Consider the following 9706-nt stretch of genomic DNA (forward strand, 5'->3'; position numbering starts at 1 on the left):
TTCCCGAGGCTGGCGAGTTCTGGAGGCCGCTCTTCCTTGGAGCACCGGACATGTCCGGTGTACACCGGACAGTCCGGTGAATTATAGCGGAGTTGCCTCTGGAATTTCCCGAAGGTGACGAGTTTGAGTTTGGAGTCCTCTGGTGCACCGGACAGTCCGGTGCGCCAGACCAGAGGTGCCTTCGGTTGCCCCTTTGCTCTTTTGTCGAACCCAATACTTGGTCTTTTTATTGGCTAAGTGTGAACCTTTGGCACCTGTATAACTTATACACTAGAGCAAACTAGTTAGTCCAATTATTTGTGTTGGGCAATTCAACCACCAAAATTGTTTAGGAACTAGGTGTAAGCCTAATTCCCTTTCAGACATCCCGCGGGAGCTAGCTGTGGTCCCCGTTCCGGCGGGGGGGGGGGGGGGGGGGTCACGACCCACAGCTCGAGCAAGTCCGCGGGGCGCAGGCCAGGCTCGACGAGGGAGCAGGAGCGCTCGAGTCGATCCGCCGGGACGTCGGGCAGGTATGGGCGGGCCAGCCCCCGGCCGGAGAAATACGTCACCTGCCCCAGGGTTTCCAGCACCACGTCGCCAACGACGTCAGGGTCAGGCCGCCACCCGCATCCAGCGGGGTCGGTCAGAACCTGGCAGCCGCAGCGATGCTCCTCCGCGCGATGCCGGAGCCATCAACCACCGAGGGTCGGCGAATCCAGGGAGAGCTCAAGAATCTTCTGGAAGGCGCTGCGGCCCGACGGGCCGAGAGCTCTGCCTCCCGAAGGCAGGGATACCCCTCGGAACCTCATGCCGCGACTTCCCGATTCATGCGGGAAGCCTCGGTCTACACCGGGCGCACGCGCAACACCGCGCCTGCGGCCCCGGGCCACCTCGGCAACGAGCACCATCGTCGCGACCGTCGGGCTCACCTCGACGAAAGGGTGCGCCGAGGCTACCACCCCAGGCGTGGGGGACGCTACGACAGCGGGGAGGATCGGAGTCCCTCGCCCGAACCACCCGGTCCGCAGGCCTTCAGTCGGGCCATCCGACGGGCACCGTTCCCGGCCCAGTTCCGACCCCCGACTACTATCACAAAGTACTCGGGGGAAACGAGACCGGAACTGTGGCTCGCAGACTACCGCCTGGCCTGCCAACTGGGTGGAACGGACGACGACAACCTCATCATCCGCAACCTCCCCCCTGTTCCTCTCCGACACTGCTCGCGCCTGGTTGGAGCACCTGCCTCCGGGGCAGATCTCCAACTTGGATGATTTGATCCAAGCTTTCGCCGGCAATTTCCAGGGCACGTACATGCGCCCCGGAAATTCCTGGGACCTCCGAAGCTGCCGGCAACAGCCGGGAGAGTCTCTTCAGGACTACATCCGGCGATTCTCGAAGCAGCGCACCGAGCTGCCCAACATCACCGACTCAGATGTCATCGGCGCGTTCCTTGCCGGCACCACCTGCCGTGACCTGGTGAGCAAGTTGGGTCGCAAGACCCCCACCAGGGCGAGCGAGCTGATGGACATCGCCACCAAGTTCGCCTCTGGCCAGGAGGCGGTCGAGGCCATCTTCCGAAAGGACAAGCAGCCCCAGGGCCGCCCGTCGGAAGAGGCTCCCGAGGCGTCTACTTCGCGCGGCGCCAAGAAGAAAGGCAAGAAGAAGTCGCAAGCGAAACGCGACGCTGCCGACGCAGACCTTGTCGCCGCCGCCGAGTACAAGAACCCTCGGAAGCCCGCCGGAGGTGCTAACCTCTTCAACAAGATGCTCAAGGAGCCGTGCCCCTACCATCAGGGGCCCGTCAAGCACACCCTCGAGGAGTGCGTCATGCTTCGGCGCCACTTCCACAAGGCCGGGCCACCCGCAGAGGGTGGCAGGGCCCGTGACGACGACAAAAGGGAAGATCACCAAGCAGGAGAGTTCCCTGAGGTCCGCGACTGCTTCATGATCTACGGAGGGCATGCGGCAAATGCCTCAGCTCGGCATCGCAAGCAAGAGCGCCGGGAGGTCTGCTCGGTGAAGGTGGCGGCGCCAGTCTACCTAGACTGGTCCGACAAGCCCATCACCTTCGACCAAGCTGACCACCCCGACCACGTGCCGAGCCCGGGGAAATACCCGCTCGTCGTCGACCCCATCGTCGGCGACGTCAGGCTCACCAAGGTCCTGATGGATGGGGGCAGCTGCCTCAACATCATCTACGCCGAGACCCTCAGGCTCCTGCGCGTCGATCTGTCCTCCGTCCGAGCAGGCGCTGCGCCCTTCCACGGGATCATTCCTGGGAAGCGCGTCCAGCCACTCGGATGGCTCGACCTTCCCGTCTGCTTCGGAACGCCCTCCAACTTCCGAAGGGAGATTTTGACGTTCGAGGTGGTCGGGTTCCGAGGAACCTACCACGCGGTATTGGGGAGGCCATGCTACGCGAAGTTCATGGCCGTCCCCAACTACACCTACCTGAAGCTCAAGATGTCGGGCCCCAACGGGGTCATCACCGTCGGCCCCACGTACAAACACGCGTTCGAATGCGACGTGGAGTGCGTGGAGTACGCCGAGGCCCTCGCCGAGTCCGAGGCCCTCATCGCCGACCTGGAGAACCTCTCCAAAGAGGTGCCAGACGTGAAGCGACATGCCGGCAACTTCGAGCCAGCGGAGACGGTTAAGGCCGTCCCTCTCGACCCCAGTGGCGACACCTCCAAGCAGATCCGGATCGGTTCCGGGCTCGACCCCAAATAGGAAGCAGTGCTCGTCGACTTTCTCCGCGCAAACGCCAACGTCTTTGCGTGGAGTCCCTCGGACATGCCCGGCATACCGAGGGATGTCGCCGAGCACTCGCTGGATATTCGGGCCGGAGCCCGACCCGTCAGGCAGCCTCTGCGCCGATTCGACGAGGAGAAGCGCAGAGTGATAGGCGAGGAGATCCACAAGCTAATGGCAGCAGGGTTCATCAAAGAGGTATTCCATCCCGAATGGCTTGCCAACCCTGTCCTTGTGAGAAAGAAAGGGGGGAAATGGCGGATGTGTGTAGACTACACTGGTCTCAACAAAGCATGTCCGAAGGTTCCCTACCCTCTACCTCGCATCGATCAAATCGTGGATTCCACTGCTGGGTGCGAAACCCTGTCCTTCCTCGATGCCTACTCAGGGTATCACCAAATCTGGACGAGAGAGTCCGACCAATATCTCCGCCAAGGAGAGCTGCCCCTCGACCGAGCCGAGGCTCGGCGGATAGCGCGACGCGCCAAGTCGTTCGTCCTGCTAGGCGATGAGAAGGAGCTCTACCACCGCAGTCCCTCGGGCATCCTCCAGCGATGCATCTCCATTGCCGAAGGTCAGGAACTCCTGCAAGAAATACACTCGGGGGCTTGCGGCCATCATGCAGCGCCTCGAGCCCTCGTCGGGAATGCCTTCCGGCAAGGTTTTTACTGGCCGACGGCGGTGGCCGACGCCACTAGAATTGTCCGCACCTGCGAAGGGTGTCAATTCTATGCGAAGCAGACCCACCGGCCCGCTCAGGCTCTGCAGACGATACCCATCACCTGGCCCTTTGTTGTGTGGGGTCTGGACCTCGTTGGTCCCTTGCAGAAGGCGCCCGGGGGCTACACGCACCTGCTGGTCGCCATCGACAAATTCTCCAAGTGGATCGAGGTCCGACCCCTGAACAGCATCAGGTCCGAGCAGGCGGTGGCGTTCTTCACCAACATCATCCATCGCTTCGGGGTCCCAAACTCCATCATCACCGACAACGGCACCCAGTTCACCGGCAGAAAATTCTTGGATTTTTGCGAGGATCACCACATCCGGGTGGACTGGGCCGCCGTGGCTCATCCCATGTCGAATGGGCAAGTAGAGCGTGCCAACGACATGATTCTACAAGGGCTCAAGCCTCGGATTTACAACGACCTCAACAAGTTCGGCAAGCGATGGATGAAGGAACTCCCCTCGGTGGTCTGGAGCCTGAGGACAACGCCGAGCCGAGCCACAGTTTTCACGCCGTTCTTCCTGGTCTACGGGGCCGAGGCCGTCTTGCCCACTGACCTGGAATACGGCTCCCCGAGGACGAGGGCCTACGACGATCAAAGCAACCAAGCTAGCCGAGAAGACTCGCTGGACCAGCTGGAAGAGGCTCGGGACAGGGCCTTACTACACTCGGCGCGGTATCAGCAATCCCTACGACGCTACCACGCCCAAGGGGTCCGACCCCGGGACCTCCAGATGGGCGACCTGGTGCTTCAGCTGTGACAAGACGCCCGAGGGAGGCACAAGCTCACGCCCCCCCTGGGAGGGGCCATTCGTCATCGCCAAAGTTCTGAAGCCCGAAACGTACAAGCTGGCCAACAGTCAAGGCGAGGTCTACGACAACGCTTGGAACATCCAACAGCTACGTCGCTTCTACCCTTAAGATGTTTCCAAGTTGTTCATATACCTCGCATCCACGCAAAGTTTAGTCAACAAGGAAGGGTCGGCCTCGCCTCGGCAAAGCCCGACCCTCCCTCGGGGGCTAAAAGGGGGGAAACCCCCTCTGCGTCAAAATTTTCCTCGAAAAAAGATCTCTTTTACCAGAATATCTTTCGTGCTTTTTGACTACTTCGAAAAGTGGGTCCTGGAAACGACAGAGTACACGTAAGCAGCCAAGGCTGACCGAGCCGAGGGACTCCTACGCCTCCGGGATACAGATACCTCACTCATCACATTTTGCGATAAGTAACTCGCGTTCGGATAAAGTGGCTCCGCGGATCGAACAAGTCTTTACGTTCGGAAGCCCTTCTGCCGAAGTGATCCTTCGAGCCTTCTCGACCGAGTCGGTGACAGGGCCTCATGGACGGGTGAAAGTACGCGTAAGCGGCAAGGCCGACCGAGTCGAGGGACTCCCACGCCTCCGGGATACGGATACCTCACTCATCACCTTCCGCGAGAAGCAACTCTCGCTCGCACAAACATCCCTGTTACCGACAAAAAGTCCAGATACTCGAAACAAGAGGAAAAGAGACGCAGCTTTACAATGCAGCGAGGGTGTGTGTTCTGGCCTCGGCGGCCGCAGAAGGCACACGCTACAAGACACTTTGACCCTGCAGGCTCGGGCCTTGACGCTGGAAGGGGGCAGCAACACCCTCGGCATCGATGACACCTTCGGCGAGGCTCGACCTAGCCTCGGACGGCAACGCGGTCCGAGGATCTCCACTCCGAAGGACGACGTCATCACCACGCCCGGGCAATCGCTGCCAGGGACTTCTCCGGGAATCCGGCCCGAGCAGGCGGCTCGGCCGGTTACCCCTGGAGCCTCGGCCAACCATCTTCCAAGGGCGCCAGCCCGGTCCGAGGCCTCGGCTGATCAACTCCGGCATTGGTCCCGCTGACGGACAACCCGACTAGGCTCCGGCCAACCAGGTTTCATTTTCGAGCCGACTCCGCCTCTGTTCATACTGATATCGCTACCCCTGGCCTCGGCTCGTCGAAGAGCGGCTGAGGGGTTTCTTTAACTAAGCTAGAGGAGCCTCGGACAACAAGGCCGATCGAGCCGAGGGACTCCTACGCCTCCGGGATACGGATACCTCACTCGTCACCTTGACACGGGGCGACTCATGCTTGGTGAAGCGATTCAGATAATCAACAGACAAGTCTTAGCGCTCAAAAATGAGGAAAAAACACGGCTCCGTGCCGACGTTACATACATGTTCAGGCCCCGAAAGCCACAATGAACAAAAAACCCTGGCATGCGAAGTGCCATTACAAACGGAACTCCGGTTCCGTCTCCACGGGTATGGACGACCTCCGCGCCGGGGAAGCCCGTGGAGCGACAAGCTCTGGGCGAATCACCAGCAAAACGCGGGTCGCCCCCAAGCATACCGGCAGATCCTCGCTGCCGTCCTCGCCACGAATGCGAGGAAGAGGGCGGAATGTTGCATCCTAGCTGGGCAGCAACAGTTCGCCTTCCCCGGCATGGCTGGAGGACGTCTCCGCCGTAGGGCCAGAGGGCGATTGCCACCACCAGAAGCTGGAAGAAGAGGTGGTCCGCCGACCCGCGCAGAAGGTGGAGCCCCGGCTCGCCTCGCTCCCCGCCCCGGGGAGGATGACGAACACCGTCAACACTGAGGGCGGGATCGGGATCACAGCCCGGTTTGCCTCTCCCCATCCAGGAGCTGGAGGTCACCGTCTTGGGTGACCACCAGCGGAGGGGAGCAACCGGGCTGTGTGATGAAAATCCTTGAAGCCGAACGATGGCTGAAAGGTACCAACTCCCACGGAGTCGCGTCCCTCCAATGACGAGGCAAAAAGACGGCGGGTTCCCCCCGTCCGGGGGCTTGGAAGGTGGAAAGACGCGACGCATAAGGGAGGAAGAAGACATGGTCGCCTTCCGAAAGGGGTTACCCTCCTTTTAAAGGCAACTCTCCCTGCTTGCACCCCAACCGTCACGGGCTGAGTCTTCTCCAACACGCTCCAAAGCCCTCCCCTGCGACGCGGGGGCTGGGTCCCGCATGTCATGCAGACCGGCTCCGAGCAGAAGAAGCCAAACCGCCGCGCGTGGTGCACGCGACCGCCCAGCGGTTACAAGTGACCCTCCACTTTTGCCCAGACCAACGGGCGAAAGAGGCGGGCAGCCATGCAGGCGGCATGCAACCGCGCCAAGTGGACGCACTTCTCCGACTCCCGACACGCCAGCATGGAGGCCCAGGCCCACACGTCGCGCAACCGGCGTGCCGGATGCTGCATGCAAGCAACTGCACCACCTGCGCCACCACCGCACCTCCTCGATTGCGGAACCAATGCCGCGACTCGAGGCGACCCAGCGCGCGACCCGGCAGCGCCAGCCTGACGCGGCGGCCAACGCGGCCAAAAGTGGGCCGGCAGTAATGACGGTGGCAGGCGCGCGGGAGCAGCGGTCACGTCGTCAGCCAAGCTCACGTCCCATCCGGGGGCAGCAAGAGAACCCCCTCTCACGGCGTGAAGACGACGCGCTCGTGATCCATTCCTCGAACGGCTCGCGCACGCGCAACGGCTGCCCCGCCAACTACTCGCCCCGTCGCATTAACTCCGCGGCTGGACAGGCGGCGCTTCTGGCAGGAGCAGCGGGCGACGCTTCGCCTTCGCCGTAATAACCGCGCCAGAAAAGGTACGCCACGTCGTTCGATTTCGAATCCTTTTCCTTTTTCCTCTTTCTCTATCTCTTGCAACAGGGACCGGGAAAGGGGGATACCCCGAAAGGGATCCTTCCCCGTGAAGGAATCAGGCTCCGAGCCTCCTTACTGATCAGGGGTTCGAAGGCTGGCCCCCCGAAGGGTTCAACAGCCGCCTCAGATCGCGTGGGCCCTACACCCACTACTGGTCAGAGGTTCGAAGGCCGGCCCCCGAAGGGTTCCATGGCCTCCTCAGGCTACACGGGCTCCGCGCCCATTACTGATCAGGGGTTCGAAGGCTGGCCCCCGAAGGGTTCACATTCGCCTCAGACGCCGAGCGAGGGATGACCAGGGGTACGTTCGATACATAACCAAGGCTCGGGCTGCGCTCCCGAGGTACCCTAGGACATTTCCGAGACCAGCGGGAGCGATCTTGTAACGGAATCCCATCGGAGGGAGGCATCGAGCCCTCGGACCCCGTCGCCAGGGGACCGGGTCCGGCAGATCACCCGCAGGTACTTTTGGGCGTGCCTCTGGGCCCCTAGCCGACCCCTAACGAACGAGGCACAGACGTCCACTCGGATCACCCGCTTGCAGCTCACCGGAGACACCATGTTCGGTGCCCATCGAGGGTAACATGGCGCTCTCCCCTCCTCCTCCTTGCGGAAAGGCGACGTAGGGGCGTATGTAAAAAAGCCGAGTCTGTCCCTGATCGCCCTCTCGCCCTGTGCAGAGGCTCGGGGGCTGCTCTCGCAAACCCGGCTCCGGTCAAACCGTTGACAGCGTCAACATACCAGCCCGAGAACTTGGGCCCCGACCGTACACCCGGGCTACGGCCAGTTCGCATGAGGGAACCACCAGACCAGCCGAAGCATTACGCAAGGCATTAAGACCTCGAAGGAAACCACTCCTCCGAGGCCTCGGGGGCTACACCCGGCGGGTGCGCTCGCGCGCACCCACCGGAACAAAATGCAACCGAGAAAGGCTGGTCCCCTTGCAAAAAAGTGCGACGAAAGCCTCCAAGCGAGTGCTAACACTCCCTTCGAGGCTCGGGGGCTACTGTCGGGGACCATAATTAGGGGTACCCTCAAGACGCCTAATTCTCAGCTGGTAACCCCCATCAGCATAAAGCTGCAGAGGCCTGATGGGTGCGATTAAGTCAGGGATCAGTCCATACGAGCGACTCGATCACGCCTCGCCCGAGCCTAGCCTCGGGCAAGGGCAGCCGACCCTGAGGGGTTTCCGTCTCGCCTGAGGCCCCCCTTTAACGGCAGACACATCTCCGGCTCGCCCGAGGCCTTGCCTTCGCTAAGAAGCAACCCTGACTAAATCGCCGCGCCGACCAAGTCACAGGAGCATTTAACGCAAAGGTAGCCTGACACCTTTATCCTGACGCGCGCCCCCCGGCAGGGCCGAAGTGACCGCCGTCACTTCGCCGCTCCACTGACCGGTCTGACAGAAGGACAGCGCCGCCTGCGCCACTCCGACTGCAGTGCCACTTGACAGAGTGAGACTGACAGGCGGTCAGGCCTTGCCAAAGGCGCCATAGGAAACTCCGCTCCGCCCGACCCAGGGCTCGGACTCGGGCTAAGACCCGGAAGACGGCGAACTCCGCTCCGCCCGACCCAGGGCTCAGACTCGGGCTAAGACCCGGAAGACAGCGAATTCCGCTCCGCCCGACCCAGGGCTCGGACTCGGGCTAAGACCCGGAAGACGGCGAACTCCGCTCCGCCCGACCTAGGGCTCGGACTCGGGCTCAGCCCCAGAAGACGACGAACTCCGCTTCACCCGACCCCAGGGCTCGGACACCGCCCTGGCCTCTGCCGACGACCTCCGCCTCGCCCGACCCAAGGGCTCGGACTCGGCCTTGGCCATGAAGGACAGACTCGACCTCGGCTTCGGAGGAGCCTCCACGTCGCCCAACCTAGGGCACAGGCCCGCCACGTCAACAGGAAGCGCCATCATCACCCTACCCCGAGCCGACTCGGGCCGCAGAGAACAAGACCGGTGTCCCATCTGGCTAGCTCCGCCAGATAGGCAATGATGGCGCCCCGCTAGCCCTGTGACGACGGCGGCTCTCAGCTCCCTTACGGAAGCAGGGGGACGTCAGCAAGGACCCAACCGCTCCAACAGCTGTCCTTCCGCCAGGCTCCGTTGCTCCTCCGACAGCCACGACATCACACCAGCAGGGTGCCAAGATCTCTCTGGCTGCCACATTGGCATGTACTTAGGGCGCTAGCTCTTCCCCGCTAGACACGTAGCACTCTGCTACACCCCCATTGTACACCTGGATCCTCTCCTTACGCCTATAAAAGGAAGGACCAGGGCCTTCTTAGAGAAGGTTGGCCGCGCGGGGACGAGGACGGGACAGGCGCTCTCTTGGGGCCACTCGCTTCCCTCACCCGCGTGGACGCTTGTAACCCCCTACTGCAAGCGCACCCGACCTGGGCGCGGGACGAACACGAAGGCCGCGGGATTTCCACTTCTCTCACGCCCGTCTCCGGCCACCTCGCTTCCCCCCTTCGCGCTCGCCCACGCGCTCGACCCATCTGGACTGGGGCACGCGGCACACTCACTCGTCGGCTTAGGGACCCCCCGGGTCTCGAGACGCCGAC

This window comes from Zea mays, chromosome 6, assembly GCF_902167145.1.
Source record: "Zea mays cultivar B73 chromosome 6, Zm-B73-REFERENCE-NAM-5.0, whole genome shotgun sequence".
In the NCBI taxonomy this organism is placed as follows: domain Eukaryota; kingdom Viridiplantae; phylum Streptophyta; class Magnoliopsida; order Poales; family Poaceae; genus Zea; species Zea mays.